This window comes from Bombus fervidus, chromosome 10 (assembly GCF_041682495.2).
Source record: "Bombus fervidus isolate BK054 chromosome 10, iyBomFerv1, whole genome shotgun sequence".
Lineage (NCBI taxonomy): Eukaryota > Metazoa > Arthropoda > Insecta > Hymenoptera > Apidae > Bombus > Bombus fervidus.
The window spans coordinates 2,730,045-2,747,354 of record NC_091526.1 but is presented as its reverse complement, the minus strand read 5'-3'; the positions used below and the strand labels follow the sequence as shown (position 1 = coordinate 2,747,354).

The following is a 17,310-nucleotide window of genomic DNA, read 5'->3' as shown; positions in this document are numbered from 1 at the left end:
GATATGCGGCGGCGAACACTTGCCGGGCATGGTGCGGGCGGCGTTCAGCGCCCGGTGGTCGCAGTCTTCAGTCTTTTTCGGGGACGACGTGCAGGGATGGACGTCGGGGGCGATGCCCATGGGCTCTTCGATGACAATCACTCCTTGTTCCAATATCATTTCGAATTCCGCCTTCACCTGTTTGAAGCGGTAGGGGACGAGGCATCTTGCTGTAGACGGGTGGTCCTGACGTTTCTCGCCGTGCCGGATTCTTCCTCCTCCGAAGACAGGGGGACAGGTTAGGTCCGGGAATTCCGCGAGGAGCTCGTGGTACGTCGATTCGCCAATGATTGTTTTTATCGACGCAGTGTTGGCCTTGGTCGGGTATCCCGTTGACGACAGATTGGCAATCGGATCGACGAGGCGTTTGTTTCGCGGGTCTACCAGCACCCGTAGTAAGTAAGCGTGTTAACGTCCACCATTACGAAACGCCATTTGAAGTCACGTCGAAGAGACAGGTTCAGAGAGATCGGGATAGTATGGCACGTCGCGATGCGTGTCCCGTTAGCCGCGAATGTATTCGTTTCTGTTCGCGAATCCGCGTAATCTATTTCGCGGATACACACATAGGTCGGCTGCAGTGTCCACGAGGAAGGAAATCCTCGAACTCTTGTTTTGATAAATGGAACTATTCACAATGGATTAATAAACAGGAAACGATGGTTATTATAACGTGAACTAAACACAGTAACTTGCTATAACTAAGAAAACTAAATGAACAATTCACAACAATTCGGCAACTCTCTCTCGACTCAATTCTAGACTCCTCACAACTCGACTCTCAACTAATGACTCCTCACAGATCGACTTTCAGTTAACGACTGCTGGTCAATTCGTCTTTCTCCCTTAAGCATCCTTTGTCGTCTTTTCGTACCCCCACCACGTACGTACTTCGTAACCGTCCGCATTCGTGGCCACGTACGACTTCTTCCGAGTAACTATTCGACGACACGTTGATAGGCCTCTTGGCCTATTCAAGTTTCCCGACCCTTTCGGCCTGTCGGCACTTGGCCTTCTCGCAATATTGTTTATACAATAGTTTACCCGATATTTTTTAGGCAACCTGTCCATGATACAATACATTGTTTCAATGGTCTATTATATTTTGTGGTAATGGTTCTATTTAAAGGTTTCACATATTCTTCATACAAAACATCAAATTAAAAGTATATATTTAAGGTATAAGAAAATATAACATTAAAAATGAAATTTTTTAAAAGTGCAATTAAAAACAGTAAAATGATTAAAGATAAATAACACGACTTGAATGTGAAATTAAAAATTCATTATGCATTTTAATATTTTTTTTACAGTATGGTATCGTTCGATTATAACTTTATTTAGTCATAACTAATAGTGTAACTGTTGAATTAATTATATCACCACCAGATTGGTGTATTTTATTATATATGAAGTGCATAGGTCGTGATAGGTATTGAGGGAGTACTAGAGTATAATTAACAGTATATTTATTAACAACACTCTCAATGTACACGAGATCATCGGATTCGTAGAGGAAAACCTTCGTTAGGGAAGTGAGGGAAATGGACGTAGGCTGTTAATTGGTTAATCTCTAGGTTGGTGGTTGAGGAAGGATGCTAACCACCCTTGAGAGAAAGTTGCTAGCGGGAAGCATCGCACATGAGAAAAAGGAGATTTCCCGTATCTTTCTATGAAGATGTTTCGACATCTGTTAATCATCTTGTCCGAAAGATAGGGTCTTTGTGTAGCAAGCCACGGGACAGAAACCGTTGGAAGGTTTGCTGTCGAGTGCCGCTAGATATACTATACTTTATAAAAGCAGCAAGAGTGGTGCAATTAATTTGGAACAATTCCAGCTAAACAATAACTGATAATAACAACAAAAAAAGGAAAACGCGTTGCTAGTGTCACACGCTCAAGACGGCCACCCGCTCAAGAAGGCCACCCCCTCGGCAATCAGGTAGACTAAACATACCACAGCTATCAAAACAATAACGAAAAAGTAACTTTTGAAAACGACACTATAACAAATTACTTGCTAGACAAGATTGAGAAAACACCTAGAATCTTTAGTCATATTCCAAAATATCAAAATAATTTGAACCAGATGTATGATCAAATCAATCAACTAACGTTGTTACGTCGCGAGGCTTAGTATGGATCGTGTTTCTAACGGTCTCTCGCGATCCTCCAGCGTTATATACGAATCGTCTCATCTTCCCGACGAAACATACAATGTATCGACAAGCGCATGGTTGCCGCCCGGCCGCGAGTTCCAGAAACGTCGATTCGATTCGTTCTTCAATTTCACAAAGAAGTCGGCATACGTGATCATGGTGGGGGTCGTCTCCCCGAGAGGACAAAAATTTATGCTGGGGCAGTTAGTCCTTCAGAAATGATACCGCATACATCTTAAACCCTGACGAACAAAGTCGCTTAGGATATCGAAAAATATCAAAAGTCAAGTTCTCGGTGCTCTATTTATCAAATCGATCAACCTTCGGGTCAACCAGGGTGCTTTCCGACACGACAAAGTCAAACCAGTGTAAATAAATATATTTATATTATATAACTGTGGATTCCAGTTATATTCAAAACCAATCACCCCTATTATCCCAAAAGAAATAAGGGGATCGCCCTGCTCGTGGTATCGATTCGTGCAATCGTAACGGGAATTTACGCCTCTGCGACTGGACGAAAATACAGACGAAATCCGACTAAACAAAGCGATAAGATAGCGAAATTCCAAACGCCTTAGCATGAGTGACCATCGGGATAACATCCGGTCACTCTATCCGTTCTCAGAAATATATCATCGAAGCCTTTTCCCACTCCCACGAATAAAAGAATTTAAATAATCCCCCTAAAATCATCCAAGTCAGTCTTGAACAGTCACACTTAGAGCTCGGAAGTGTATTGCAAACTAGAAAAAAATAAAGTTTCTTTTGTTTTCCTAAATTTCTTTTTGTCTTACATGACAACAGCGTGGCCACCTCTGAGCTATGCCCCGGCGACACGCCCGGCGACTCTCCTTCCATAAGAGCCAAACCCACAGTATATAAACCTTTCGAAAATCAGCTCTGAACACTCTGTTCTAACATTCTTAATAGTCATTTTGTTTAATTCACATAATAAACTTTGCCAGCATATCTAAAGTCTGGCGAACGCCAAACAAAATCGTGGATAGTGGAGATATTCAGGGGTGAAAAAGAAAAGAATCTGATTCCACCGAAAGTCAAGTTGTAACAGCTTCAGTCTTGAAAGATCACGGCAGGAGTTCGGAAGTGAATTGTAATCAGTGTGAACAAAGCGCGTTAAGAACTACATTCATTTTTTCATTATTATTTTTCATCTTCGATTTCCTTTTTTTTTATTATTATTATTATTATAATTTTACGTGACAATGCCATCTAATCGATGTTGTTATGACGATAAAAACAGCGGCACAAAAATTCGCACAGACGATCGGCAAAGTCATCGTCATGAATACGATTTCTACCCCTCATCCTGTTCCTTAGCTGACCGTCAATTGGATTCTATATTTTGCGCATGCTTATCATCACGAGCTCTAGTTAAATTCGTCAAAAATTAGTATGTACTAGAAAAATGGGTACTGATCCAAACCTAATATTTTTTTCTACGATTATACATAATTAAAAAAAAAAAAAAAATGCAAAATATGGAAAGAAAATAAAAAAATGCCAACACCACACGGAGTTCCCAAGCGGTCACCCATCTAAGTACTATCCGTGCCCAGCGTTGCTTAACTTTCGTGATCGGACGAGAACGAGTGCTCTCAACGCGGTATGAGCGTTGGCTGAGAAAAGTAGTTTTGCTACTCGATATTGACGTGCAGAGAACTATTCAGTTGACCGTGAATCTCTGAACAGGACAGACGTCTCAGCCCAAAAGGGATACCAGGCGTAGGTCCCGCCAGAGAGGGCGTCAATTCATACAGTCATTCAGTGATTGGAAAAAAACACAAAAAAAAAAGAAACAAATGCAAAATATGGATAGAAAATAAAAAAATGCCAACACCACACGGAGTTCCCAAGCGGTCACCCATCTAAGTACTATCCGTGCCCAGCGTTGCTTAACTTTCGTGATCGGACGAGAACGAGTGCTCTCAACGCGGTATGAGCGTTGGCTGAAACAAGTAGTTTTGCTAGTCGATATTGACGTGCAGAGAACTATTCAGTTGACCGTGAATCTCTGAACAGGACAGACGTCTCAGCCCAAAAGGGATACCAGGCGTAGGTCCCGCCAGAGAGGGCGTCAATTCATACAGTCATTCAGTGATTGGAAAAAAAACACAAAAAAAAAGAAACAAATGCAAAATATGGAAAGAAAATAAAAAAATGCCAACACCACACGGAGTTCCCAAGCGGTCACCCATCTAAGTACTATCCGTGCCCAGCGTTGCTTAACTTTCGTGATCGGACGAGAACGAGTGCTCTCAACGCGGTATGAGCGTTGGCTGAAACAAGTAGTTTTGTTACTCAATATTACTATGCAAAAAAACTATTTAAAAGGATATACGAATGTGTGTGGAGATGAACGTATTTGAATCCAGATGTGTAAAATTTTATCTGTCTCCGTTTTCAAATACTAGGTTTTGTCAAAAACAAAACACGCTTCTAGTTCACAACTGATCTCTATTCAGAGAATTGTTTTCGTTTTTTTTGTCACCTCTCAATATCCCCACTACGCACTCGTTCGTTAAATGTACCCTACCGTGGTCACGTACTCCTTCTTCCGAGTATTTGGCGGAAAGACGGTAGGCATATCGATGATTCATTAGGCCTGTGGGCTCTTACGTTTCGTCGCAGCCTGGCTTATGTTTTCTCGGTATCTCGTAAACAGTCTATTGTCTCGCGTTCAAGAAGGCCACCCGCTCAGTAATCAGGTAGACGAAACATCCTCCATACTACATCTATCGAAACAATAACCAGACAGTAACGAAATAGCCGCCTCTGATACACACCGGACGATGACCCCTCCAAAGGGGCTAAAAACTCAATATAAAAACCCTCCTAAATATGCGCCCGACATATTATTCTGTTGTAACATTTTGAACCGTCACTCGGTTGGCTTTATATAATAAATTCCTTTACCATATACGAAGTTCAATTTCTTCGCCTTATTCATGAAACGTTCGAACTGCGACACGAGGAGATTACCTGCGATCTATCTATTTTGTGATTTCTTGCGTCTCCGACGTGACATTAGATTCAAAAAGGGAGATGTCCCCACTTGGTCACACAGCGATGTACTTTACAAACTGGAGATCTCCCTATTCGGTTGGCTAAGTGTTAGGAATAAGGAAATTTAGAGAAAGAAACCATAAATATACGTTTATTACTTCCAAAAACAGTTCGATCAAATAGTTTGAAGTGATCTTCAGATTTAATGGCTGTTTAGTTGGATGGTATTTGCCTATTGGATTGCCTAGATTAACAGCTTAGGACAAATGCAGCTACGAAGACCAGGAATATAGCAAGCATAATAAATGACCACATTCAATAATAGTTCAGAATATTCAATCACACGGGCACATCGACGCGTAAAATTATATAGGAAATCGGTTGTATTTCGAATTGAATGTGCAGACTAAGTAGAGCGAATTATAATGATGCTCGCGTGGTGATTTCCTAATATCGTTCCGTTAAATGACGCTTGACTCGTAGTGACGCAATAGTAAACGCCGTTTACCGTGACATGAGTTTAAAAATACGACAAAATCTTTTTCCATCTCTGGCTGTCTATTCATTCGTCGGATATTTGTACCGCTTGCCATCATATCGCTAGCTACTCATGCGACGAATACATTAAGCGATATTCGTATTATGGATTCGGAAAAATGCAGAAGATATACTTGACCGTGACAAAAAGAGATCTTGTTAAGTTAACAAAAAAATTCGCACTTTGATTTTCAAATTTTTGTAGATTAATCTTTTAAATTCATAATACAGGTTGTCTCAGGATTAATAATACAAATGAGGCGATGATTCTACATGAAAATACAAGTCGAAAATATACTATAAACGTTTTCATTTGAGGCTTCATTTCCGAGAAAATCGAGTTTGAAAATTCGATTAGCATAATAATATGTGAATTTGGCTAATGAGTACGACTAACAATCAGCGAGAGGTTATCCCACATGTAGAAATGAGTGAACAATATAAAACTTTATATAAAAAAAAAATAGTATTTCAACGTGTTGAGTAAAGAATAAGCCTGCTACTCGTGTACTTGGTCAATTTTCAAATATTTTCAGAAATGAAGCGTCCTATGAAGAAATTTTGTTTTACATTTTCGACTTATTTTCACACGTAGAATAACCTCCTGCCGATTATTCGTCCAGACTGAAATTAGCCTAGTTTACCTATACTTGACAAATTTTCTAACTCGATTTTCTTGTAAATGAAGTCTCAAATGAAAAAAATTTATTATATATTTTCGATTTATTTTTTCGCGTAAAATCATCCTCAATTCATTTGCAGTATCCGAGACATCCTGTATAGTCTGTATAGTCTAGTAAAGTCCCACACATTTGAATAAGGAAATTAAAATTAAAATGCAATAGAATAAGCTTTTTTCTAATATTAAATTTTATTCATGTAAATAAAGTTAAAAAAAAAGTTAGTAAGAAATTGTCAATATATTTGAAAACTTGAGAATCTGATATTTTTTGGTTATTGAATTACATAAATTTTTCACATAATAGAGTTAGGTACATTTTTTTAATGTTTCAATCTGTCCCTATCTTATTATCTACCTGAGTATCATCTCTTCCTAAAACCAACACTTTTACCAATGGCTCGAATACTTCGGCGTAACCAAATTCTTATGATTTTCGTATGTAATTCCAATTTGCGTAAAATTTATGTTTACGGCATATTGATTATTGATTAACAAAGCTGGTGAATCGCAAAATTATATATACATATGATAAATTTATTGATAGATGAATTTATTTACAATGGTTTAAACAGAAAACGATGGTTATTTAATATGAACTTAATGTAATAATGTGATATAACTAAGACAACTAAATTGATAATTCACAACTCACAACTAACAATTAACAACTCATAACGACTCGCAACTCGTTCTCAACTCTTTTTCGACTCAACTCGCAAGTAACTAACTCCTCGCAACTAGACTTTCAATTCGTACGTATTCCGTAACCGTCAAATGACGCTTCAAAATAAATGAAAATAAATCCAGTCATATAACCTTCACGCTGCAAAAACAATCCTGCCCACAGGTGACCATAAATAATATTCCAATATCAAACAAAGATTCAGTCAGATATCTTGGCATGATTCTAGACAGAAGAATGATATGGAAGCGGTACATCGTAGATAAATCCAAAGAACTGAAATAAAAACTAAAAAAACTTCTACTGGCTCATTGGCAAACGCTCCAACTTAAACATGCAGAGTAAAATAATGCTATACAAAGCCATATTAAAAACTGTTTGAACCTACGGGATCCAACTATGGGGAATAGCGAGCAATTCCAACATAGAAATTCTCCAACGATTCCAATCAAAAATTCTAAGATCCTTAATAGATGCACTTTGGTACGTTACCAACGAAACAATACATCGTAATCTTAAGATACCCACAGTTAAAAACCCAAAGTCAAATTCAGTAACAGATATAACGTAAGAGTTAGCAACCACCTAAACCCATTAGTTACCCAACTACTTGACACGAGGGATCAGATCCGTAGATTAAAAAGATATCACCCTTTAGATTTAAGCATTATATTCAACTAGAATCAAACATACAATAAACTCTTATAATCCAAGATACAGTACCACGCCAAAATAATTTACTTATAAATCTCTGTAAGAATTGATTGTAAATAGACTACCAAATAAAAAAAAAAAATTCTGTAACCGTCCGCATTCATGGCCGTACGCCTTCTTCCGAGTAACTATTTGACTGAAGGACCGAGGATATATTGATGGCCTATTGAAGTTTCTTTACCGTTTTGTCCTGTTGGCTCTTAGGTTTTCTCGCAACTTTGTTTATAGTTCATCGGCTATTTCTTAGGCAACCTTTCCACGATACTACATATATCTATATAATAAAATAATTAGGCAATTAAATAACGACCTTCTAATTATTCTTTAAATTTTGTGGATGGATGAATTTCGCGTTCTTCGACGACGAATCTGACTATGTAAATGACTTTTAAAAAATTGGTCTGTGTAAATAATATATCAAAAATAATTTCTTTCTTAATTTTTCCATAAATATTTATTAATTTTTATTAATTTATTAGTTTTTTTATCACATATTAGTATCTTATTTGAATAAACAAATGAATCTAGCAATTTCGTGTAACATACTTCATATTATTTATTCCATTGTTTTAAACGTTTACAATAATTGTTAAACGTTTGTACAATGTTAAACGTTTACGTTGATATTTTAAACTTTCAAAATTCTTTTCTAGAGCTGATATTTTATATTTCAAGCCAGAAAATGATCTTTTTCTATCATACATATTATATCTAGCTTATTAGTCCCATTTCTGCAATTTTCTTTGTATATTATACACATTATAATTTAAAAGGTTTCCACGTGTTTGTCGTCTAATAGCATCCAATCAGCTTTTTTTTATTTGAAAGTTCAACCTAATGTAACCGAAATTAAATTGGAATTAAATTGTACATTTAATTTTTTTCTACTCTTTATTTATTGAATAACTTCATCATAACAATTTTATATAATTTTATATCCTTTTTTTAATTTTATATCCTGCTTTCCCTCGAAGTTCCTGGTGCTTATACATTCTAACTGTCCGTCTAGGATGTGTGTGTTTTCATCAACGTTTCGTGAGAGTGAGATGGAAATCTGTGTCTGTCCATCCTGTGACTGTCGAACTGACATGGACGTCTCGCACGTGGTGCGTCTTGTGCGTACCTAGTCAAGGGTGCGTAGCGTAACGTACACGTGGTAACATCGTCTTTGGTCTATCGTCGAGTTCTCACTTGGTATTGAAAATTATAACACGTTGTTTTTTATTGGGCAGAGCCGTCGAGCGCTTAGGATGCTAATCTAAGCTCTCGACCACTCTTTATAATATACTTAGTAGGTTACGATTCGACGTGTCGTTAGAAACGACATAGTAGGTTACGATTTCATAATTGATACTACGAGTCGGTCGATCCCCTATTTCGGTTAGGATAATAAAGATGCTTGAACTGATTACAACACTGAATTAACAGGTTACAATATACACTTTATTCCAACAACCTTGCAGATGTAAGTAGTTACGCGTGGTGCGTGTAGATGTATTCTCAGCAAAGTATAAGTAACAAGTTAAATTGATGACTGATCAATGAACGGAAAGCCAGTCAAGAGATGACTGATCTAAGTATAAAAACTCTAGTCAAGGTCCTTAATTGCCATCAAACATCTTTCAAGTCGAAACGTTCTTTAGGGTTGTAGCGGCACATGAGTTAAAGCACAATTCAAATAATATTGTTGTTTTGCCTCGGAGTATCAAGATTGTTAAGATACACGCAATTTAACAATGAATAAACTCCGAGAAAATGTCGCCGCTACGTGTAACCGTCGAACGAAGACGAATTTGAATTTTCCGACTGTTCCCCAACCAGTATAAATAAGCGGAGGCAATTGCAAGGAAAGGAGTTACAGTTAGTTGTCGATCAGTTATCAACCAGTTATCAACGAATTATCAGTGATCTAATTAACGAGTCATTAGCAATCCTATTTTACGACTTGTACACTGTTTCAGCGAATCGGTTAGTACGATTTGCGAACATTATCTGTATACTAATTTATCATTTTAAATATATTCGACAGTTTCAACAACGAGCAATCTCGTCCATTAAACCTCACGATCAAACTTCCTATATACCAGTTCTCCACAAGGTTATTGTTCATTAGAGTAAAACACGGAAAAAGCGGGTCTTTTCCATGTTTGATAGCCACTGGTGAGGGGCGCACATAATAGATCTATATTTTATGTATAAATAAAACTATTTTTATATGTTTTATTTATGTTTAATTTGGTCACACCATTGTAGTAACGATGGTAATAATAACAAATTTATAACTATCGACATTTGTTCAAATTATGTATTTTTAGTAATCTTGATAAGCCGATCACCGGTGACCCCCATGACATGCGACGTATTAATACGGTTGTCGCTTTTGTTTCTCAATCCATTCGTATTTGGAAAGAGCCTGTAAGCTCAGCTACGATCTTGTAAGTTCTCTGCATGGTTGTTTCGATATGGATTTCATATTTTCTTAAGTAGTTAAAAATTATGCTAAGATATTTTACTTCTGCTTTACTAAGGCACTCTATACCATCGATGTTAAATTCAGACACTGTAGGGTTCTTTTTACCAGTAAGAGGAATTATTTCTGTTTTCTAAACAGTCGATTCTAATCCATTTTGTCAACAATTTTTTAATTATTTTTTAAATTATTATTTTAATAACACGTTGACTGTCACGCGTGTTTTCAAAGAAATCTCCGACAGCCCACGCGTTCTCTGTTAGATACTCCCATCGATATTTTCGTAATACGAGTCGCTCAAGTGGTGATCTCAAGAATGATCTCTCGTTTCGTTTGTTCGCAATATTCAAACCACTAGCTGTTGGTGAATATAATGAAGGAAAGTGAGGTATAGATTATTCCGACCAAATGGTTTCTTATACCACCAAAATTAGAAAAGGAATCAAATGGTACAGAAAACTTGGCGTCCAACTCCTTCTGGGAATTTTTGTTGAAAACGCTTTGACGGTTCACAAAATTGTAACAAGGAAGGATATAAATATTAGAATATTTAGAGAGTTATTAACTGCAAAATTATTAGGGTTGTCTGAAAATACAAAAAATCCTTGTCTTCGACGGAGTCAGCATAATATCGCCGTTCGGAAAAATGATTTCAGAAGAAGCGTTAGACGCGCATACAAATAAAATATGTTATGCAAATAAAAGACGTCGAATGGACCGAACAAAGACACAAAAAATTTAAAGAAAACAACAACTTATTGTTCAAATTGTCCCGACCAACTTCAGCTATGTATAGAATGCTTTAAAGTTTTACATTCTAAATTATTTCTTTAATAAACCATTTTCGTATTACTTTTATAACAATTAATAGTTTTATTATTTCCTCTGGAATATATTTTCAAATTCCTACGACAATCCTTCGTAAATAGTCAAATAAGCGACACCCGAATACGGATTACGCGGCCCTACCAGAAACTTTGCTGACACCCGAATACAGGTGTCGTGGCAGTTGTCACGTAATTTTAAGTGATAATCAATTGATTCAGTAAATATCTGCCTTTATTGGTAACACAGTTAAGTTGTTCGTACAAAAAAATTACAAGAACTGTCGCAGACCTGTCTCGTACCATCAAGGAGGAAAGCTTGGTGTGGGCGTGTAAACAGCAACCTTTTTAAATAAAGTGGTTCAAAAAGGCATCAGAAATAAAATGTATGTATTTGAAATCTGTGACAAATTAGGCGTCATTGTTTAACATTAGAAACATCACACCAGTCAAATTGAGTGATTTTACAATTTTATAAATGTGCCGACCCTCTTTTAGGGATCATGGTTGCAAATGAATTAATAAAAGTGTACTATGTGACATGGAATTTCTTCTGTAAGAAAGTAATAAATCAATAAATATAAAAATTATTATTACGTATTTTTTAAAGACCAGTCGTTTTGACTGGCTTTGGTAGAAATAGCTTCGGATTAACTTTCGGTAGTTCTAGTGTTAAAAAAGGCATAAAGGTACGAACGACGGGGTTTTCCGCATACAGAAAGAAACATAATGCTTTTACAGAATAAGGTTTAGATTGAAAAACGAAGGCACTGGGGAGATCACAGTGATATCAAAAATGATATTCAAGTCCAAAATTTTTATTTCCTAAATTTCTTATTTTTATAATTTATTTTATATCTCTTGTTTATTATTTACAAATCATATTTTAGTGATATGTAAATACACAGTTTACATCACTTAAGAGACGGCACATTACTTAAATTTCTAGAAGTTCATTTAATATGACATTATAGCGAAAATCGCATATTTTTAAAATTTATATAATATGCTGTTTGTTGCGTGACGTGTATTTACATGGCACTGAAACATCATCTGTAAACAGTAAACAAGAGAGAAAAGAGAAAAAGAAGTCAAGAACGAGAGTGAGCTACAAATAAGAAAAACTAGAAAAGAAAAGGTTAGGAGGCCAGAAACGCGACAAAAAAAAGTAAGGTAGGGAAACGGCAGATGACGACAAACAGTGGAAGACCAAAGAACGCCGGTAAGGCGGGAAATAAGGCAGATTTCAATGATACACTGGACAGATACGGCTCAACAGAAATAGAGACTCCAGCCAGAGAGAAAGGAATGGAGGCAATGATGGAAAAAATAGAAAAAATGGAAAGAGGATTCGAGGCAATGATCAATGAAATAAAAGATATATTCTAAAAGCAAGTGGAGGAGCTGAAGAGGGTAATGAAAGAGGAAAAGGAAAGAAGGGAAAGAAAAAGAGACAGAGAGAAAGGAGAATGGGAAAGGGAAAAGAAAGAATTATTGGGTAGAATCAGAAGAATTGAGGAGGAACAGGACAGGATATATATATGTCGGGTTCAGGTTAACAATTGGATTTGGAGCGTGTAAAGAATCTGCGCCAGGGTCGCTCATCTTCGGTGTACAATCGATGATATCTTTTATTGTCGCAAATACAAGATAAACTACCGGTGTCGATACTCGAACTATAATGACAATGATCGCGGGGTCGGTATAGCGAATCCACGGCCCACGGGATAACTGATCTACTTTACTTCTAAGTCGAACTCGACTTACTCCTTGTGATGCAAGAATCGCTTGATTAACTCTTTACTAAGACGTAGAGTATTCACTGATCGTACAAACACAATAGGTATCTAACCAGTGCAACTGTAAGAAAAGGAATGCCTCTCCGTCGCGACGACGCTGCAGAGGAAAACTATGGTGGGATGTGCCTAAGGGCACGAGGTCATAGGATTCGTCAAAGAAAACCTCCGCTCGGAGGGTGAGGGAAATAGACGTTGCTGTTAATTGGTTAATCTCCATGTTGGTGGTTAGAAAAGGATGCTAGCCGCTCTCGAGAGAGAGTTCCTAGTGGGAAACGTCGCACTTAAGGAAAGCAGACCTCACGTATCCTGCCGCAACAGGCGACAGACACACGGGCTGATATAACAAAGACTGTTTGCCAATCTAAAGGACTTTAGTTATGCGTCGGCATCTGGCGACCATCTCACCCAAAGAATGGGGTCTGTGCGTGGCTGCTGGAATGTCTCATTGTCAAGTGCCGTTACGGCCAATTCTTTAAAGGAAAGCTATGTAACTTCGTATCTCTGTTAGGTGTAACGTTCATCCCGTGACCGTGGCTACACTCGGCGACCGGACGTCGCCTCGATCCCAAGCTCATTGTCTCAAGTTTCGAATGACTGTGTCTGGGTTATTTCGTGAATGCTATTGAGGCTTTTCCAAGCAATTCCAACGGGTGGCCCCGTTGTCCTTTCATCTCCGACATATATATATATATATATATATATATATATATATATATATTTATTTATTTATTTATTTATTTATTTATTTATTTACACTAGCCTACAATAATTATTGCGTCGACAGAAATTGTTTGACTTCGTCGTGTCGGAAAGCACAGTAATTGATTAATCCGAAGATTGATCGATTTGATGGATAGAACGCCGAGAGCTTGACTTTTGATATGTATCGATGTTCGTTGAATTCGCGATTTTATCCGTTAGAGTTTATTTAAGATGTATGCGGTAGGATTTCTGAAGAAAGACTAACTGCCCTAGGATAAATTTCTTGTCCTCTCGGGGAGACGACCCCCTACGCGCTCGGATCACGCCACCACTCGCGCCGATAATCACGTATGCCGACTTCTTTGTGTAATTAAAGAACGGATCGAATCGACGTTTCTGGAACTCGCGGCCGGGCGGCAACCATGTGCTTGTCACGTAAAATAATTAAAAAAAGAAAGGAAAAATCGAAGACGTAAAATAAAAGATAAAAAACGAAAATAAAGAAATACAAAGACAGAATTTATTTCTTCACACTTGGTTTACACTTGACTTCCGAACTCTAGGAGCGACTTTTTCCCCCTCAATATCCCCACTATCCACGCGTTTGTTAGCCGTTCTCGAACATTCGGCGAAAGGACCGTTGGGATATTGAGGGTTCATTGAGCACTTCGCCTCGCCGACATACACTGTCGTCGAGTGCGGCCGCATCTTTATTTCTATCATCAGCCCATCGGTTCCGAAGCGCGGCTCGGTCTCTGATGTAGATCGAGGTGTAGTTGATGTTACAATCACGTAGACCGACTTCTTTGTTAGAAATAACGGTCCGAAATCGACGGTTCCAGAACTCGCTGCCTGGTGACAACTATGCGCTCGTCGATACAATGTCTGTTTTTCGTCGGGCAGATAAGAGGCTATGTCTGCGACGCTGGAGATCCGCGAGCGACGGTTAGAAATATGATCTCTACTGAGCCTCGTGGTGTAACAATAACAGTTATCGATTGGTCTCTATGCCGATTCGCTGCGATATAAATTAAAAGAGTTATTCCATTATTTAAACAAAAGAATGCATACCTACTGTTGGAGTCTGTTGGACGGTTTAATTTTAAAACATAATTTTATTCCAAAGTGTACACGATAGTACAACTCTTAAAGAATAGAAAGCATCCTGTGCAACTCGTCAAAGTTGTACAAATTGATTTCTACGAAGACGCTTTTGACACAAAGAAACAGCTTTGTGCAAAAGCTAAAAAGAATATCGAGTTAAAATTTGGCACATTTCTTTATTGTTATGGAAACTGTATTTTACCAAAATTTGAAATTTGTACGTACAAATTTCGACGAGCCAGAAAAAGCCCAATTCTGTCGCTTTTTATTTCCTTGCAAGTCGACATATCGATTGACTTTACCTTTGTAGGTCGTGTTTCGTAGATCTTTCCAATGCCTCCATTTTTCAATCTAAATTTTTTTCTGTAAAATCATTATGTCTCTTTCTATCAGCGAAAACCCGTTTTTTCGCACTGTTATGCCATTTTTTTAACGATGACGTCCAACTTTTCACGAGTTTCAAACACATAATTTCATTTCTAATGACCTCCCGAATTATTTTGTGCAAAAAATCGCAGTTTACCTAATTGCACTGCATCAGAAGCGTAAAGACATAGCGACTCCACTCTGGAGCTGATAGTTATTGTTGAAGTGGTCGCCACTTCTAAGAAAATTCTACGTCTGGTCTTTAGTTTTCTCAAGCACTGAAGCCATCGACAGCGCATAGATAAAAGACTGTGTCGAAGGCAAACCATAAACGGTACACATTTTTTTTTTTTTTCTTTTTATTTGTTTTATTAAATTTTTACAATTTGTCCAGAAGGACATTTGGTAAAATGTTATAGCTTAGAGAATAAAAGAATAAAAAATAAAAAAATAAAAATAAATAGAAATAAATAAAATATAGCATGTGGATGGTTACCGCCAGCGGGGTTCCATCTTCTAGGTTTCCTATTGCATCTCTATTTCGAGGTCTGCGGGATGCTTCCTCTTCAGTCTTCTTTCTATTTTGGTTTTATTTGTTTCAGCAGCCAGCTGGTTTGGGTGTGCTGCAAGTCTTTCTTTGTACTTTTTTGCGTATCTAGCGATTTCCTCTTTGACTGTTGGAATTTTTAGATCTTTTCGTAGGTCTTCATTTCTGACGTACCATGGAGCGTTAACTATTGTCCTTAAGATTTTTGCTTGCTCTATTTCTATTTTGCTTATGTGACTCATTGCTGCCGTCCCCCATAATGGGACTCCGTATGTCCAGATTGGTTTGATTATTGTTTTGTATATATTTAGTTTATTCATTGTGCTTAATTTAGATTTTCTATTGATTAACCAGTACATCTGCTTCCTTTTTGCACTTATTCTGTTTATTATTGATTTTATATGGTGCTTCCATGTAAGGCGTGTGTCTAAATTTATTCCTAGATATTTGACTTGCTTTGTTTGTGCTATGTGGGCGCCGTTCAGTTGAATATCTGGTGTTTTTCCTTTTCTAAGTGTAAATGTTATGTGGTTGCACTTGCTGGTGTTCACTTTTATTTGTTTGTTTTGCAGCCATTTTTCTATTTTTGTAGTGTGTTCTTGTAGTAGTGCGGCGGCCGTTTCTAGATTTGCATGCCTCACTAGTATGGCCGTATCGTCCGCAAACGTCAGTGTTTTACTGTTGACAGTTGTTGGTATATCTGCCGTGTATAGTGTGTATAATATTGGTCCTAAGACACTTCCTTGCGGTACTCCTGCCTTGATGTCCTTAATTTCAGAGTATGCATCATTTATTTTTACTACAAAGGTTCTGTTGTTTAAGTAAGATTTGAGTAGTTTGTAGATTTGTCCTGGAAATTGCTTTTTGATTGTTTAAAGAAGTTTTTCATGGTTAACTTTGTCGAATGCTTTTTCGATATCCATAAAGAGTGCTGTGCAGTATTGTTTTGTTTCAAGCGACTGTAAGATTTCATTGACGAGTCTATGCATTTGTTCTATTGTGGAGTGTTTATTCCTGAATCCAAATTGATGGTTCGGTATTAGTTTTTCTTTTTCTATTGTTGGTTTTAAGCGGTTATATATTATTTTCTCTAATAATTTGGAAAACGCAGGTAGTAATGATATCGGCCTGTAGGATGCAGTTAAATGTGGGTTTTTGTTTGGTTTGGGTAACACCACTATCTGTGCTATTTTCCATAGTGTAGGAAAGTACTGTATTCTTAGAATTGCGTTAAATATTATCGTTGTTAGTCTTATTGCCTTTGGGGGAAGGTTTTTTAAGATTTTCCCATTGATCAAGTCAAATCCTGGTGCTTTACTTGTCTTTGTTGCCTCAATTAAGTTTGTAACTTCTTGCGCTGTTGTGCTGAGTATGGTGCAGCGTTTATCAGTTGTGTTGCTGGCATTTTCCACTTCTTCATTTGTTTGCCATCCAGGGATGCTGTTATTAATTTCATACGGCGAAAATATATTTTGTAGGTGCTTTGAGAATTCTTCTGCCTGTTCTTCGTTGGTTCTGGCCCATGTGTTGTCCATTTTTCTGATTGCTGGGATTGTTTTTACTGTTTTCTTAATTTTGTTAGTGACTTTCCATAGGGAGTAGTCGGTATTCTCATGCGCGGATAGTGATTCGATGAATTTTGAGAATTCGTTATTATG

At 37.4% G+C, this 17,310-nt stretch overlaps 3 non-coding genes across 3 annotated transcripts; all 3 read right to left on the bottom strand.

Moving 5' to 3' along the window:
• Positions 1-3,720: 3,720 nt before the first annotated feature.
• On the bottom strand, positions 3,721-3,839 carry LOC139991799 (5S ribosomal RNA). The gene has a single exon (XR_011800921.1). It is a non-coding gene; the product is annotated as a 5S ribosomal RNA (ribosomal RNA).
• Positions 3,840-4,050: 211 nt separating this feature from the next.
• Positions 4,051-4,169, bottom strand: LOC139991798 (5S ribosomal RNA). The gene has a single exon (XR_011800920.1). It is a non-coding gene; the product is annotated as a 5S ribosomal RNA (ribosomal RNA).
• A 211-nt stretch (positions 4,170-4,380) lies between these two features.
• Positions 4,381-4,499, bottom strand: LOC139991796 (5S ribosomal RNA). Its single transcript, XR_011800919.1, has one exon. It is a non-coding gene; the product is annotated as a 5S ribosomal RNA (ribosomal RNA).
• Positions 4,500-17,310: the final 12,811 nt, after the last annotated feature.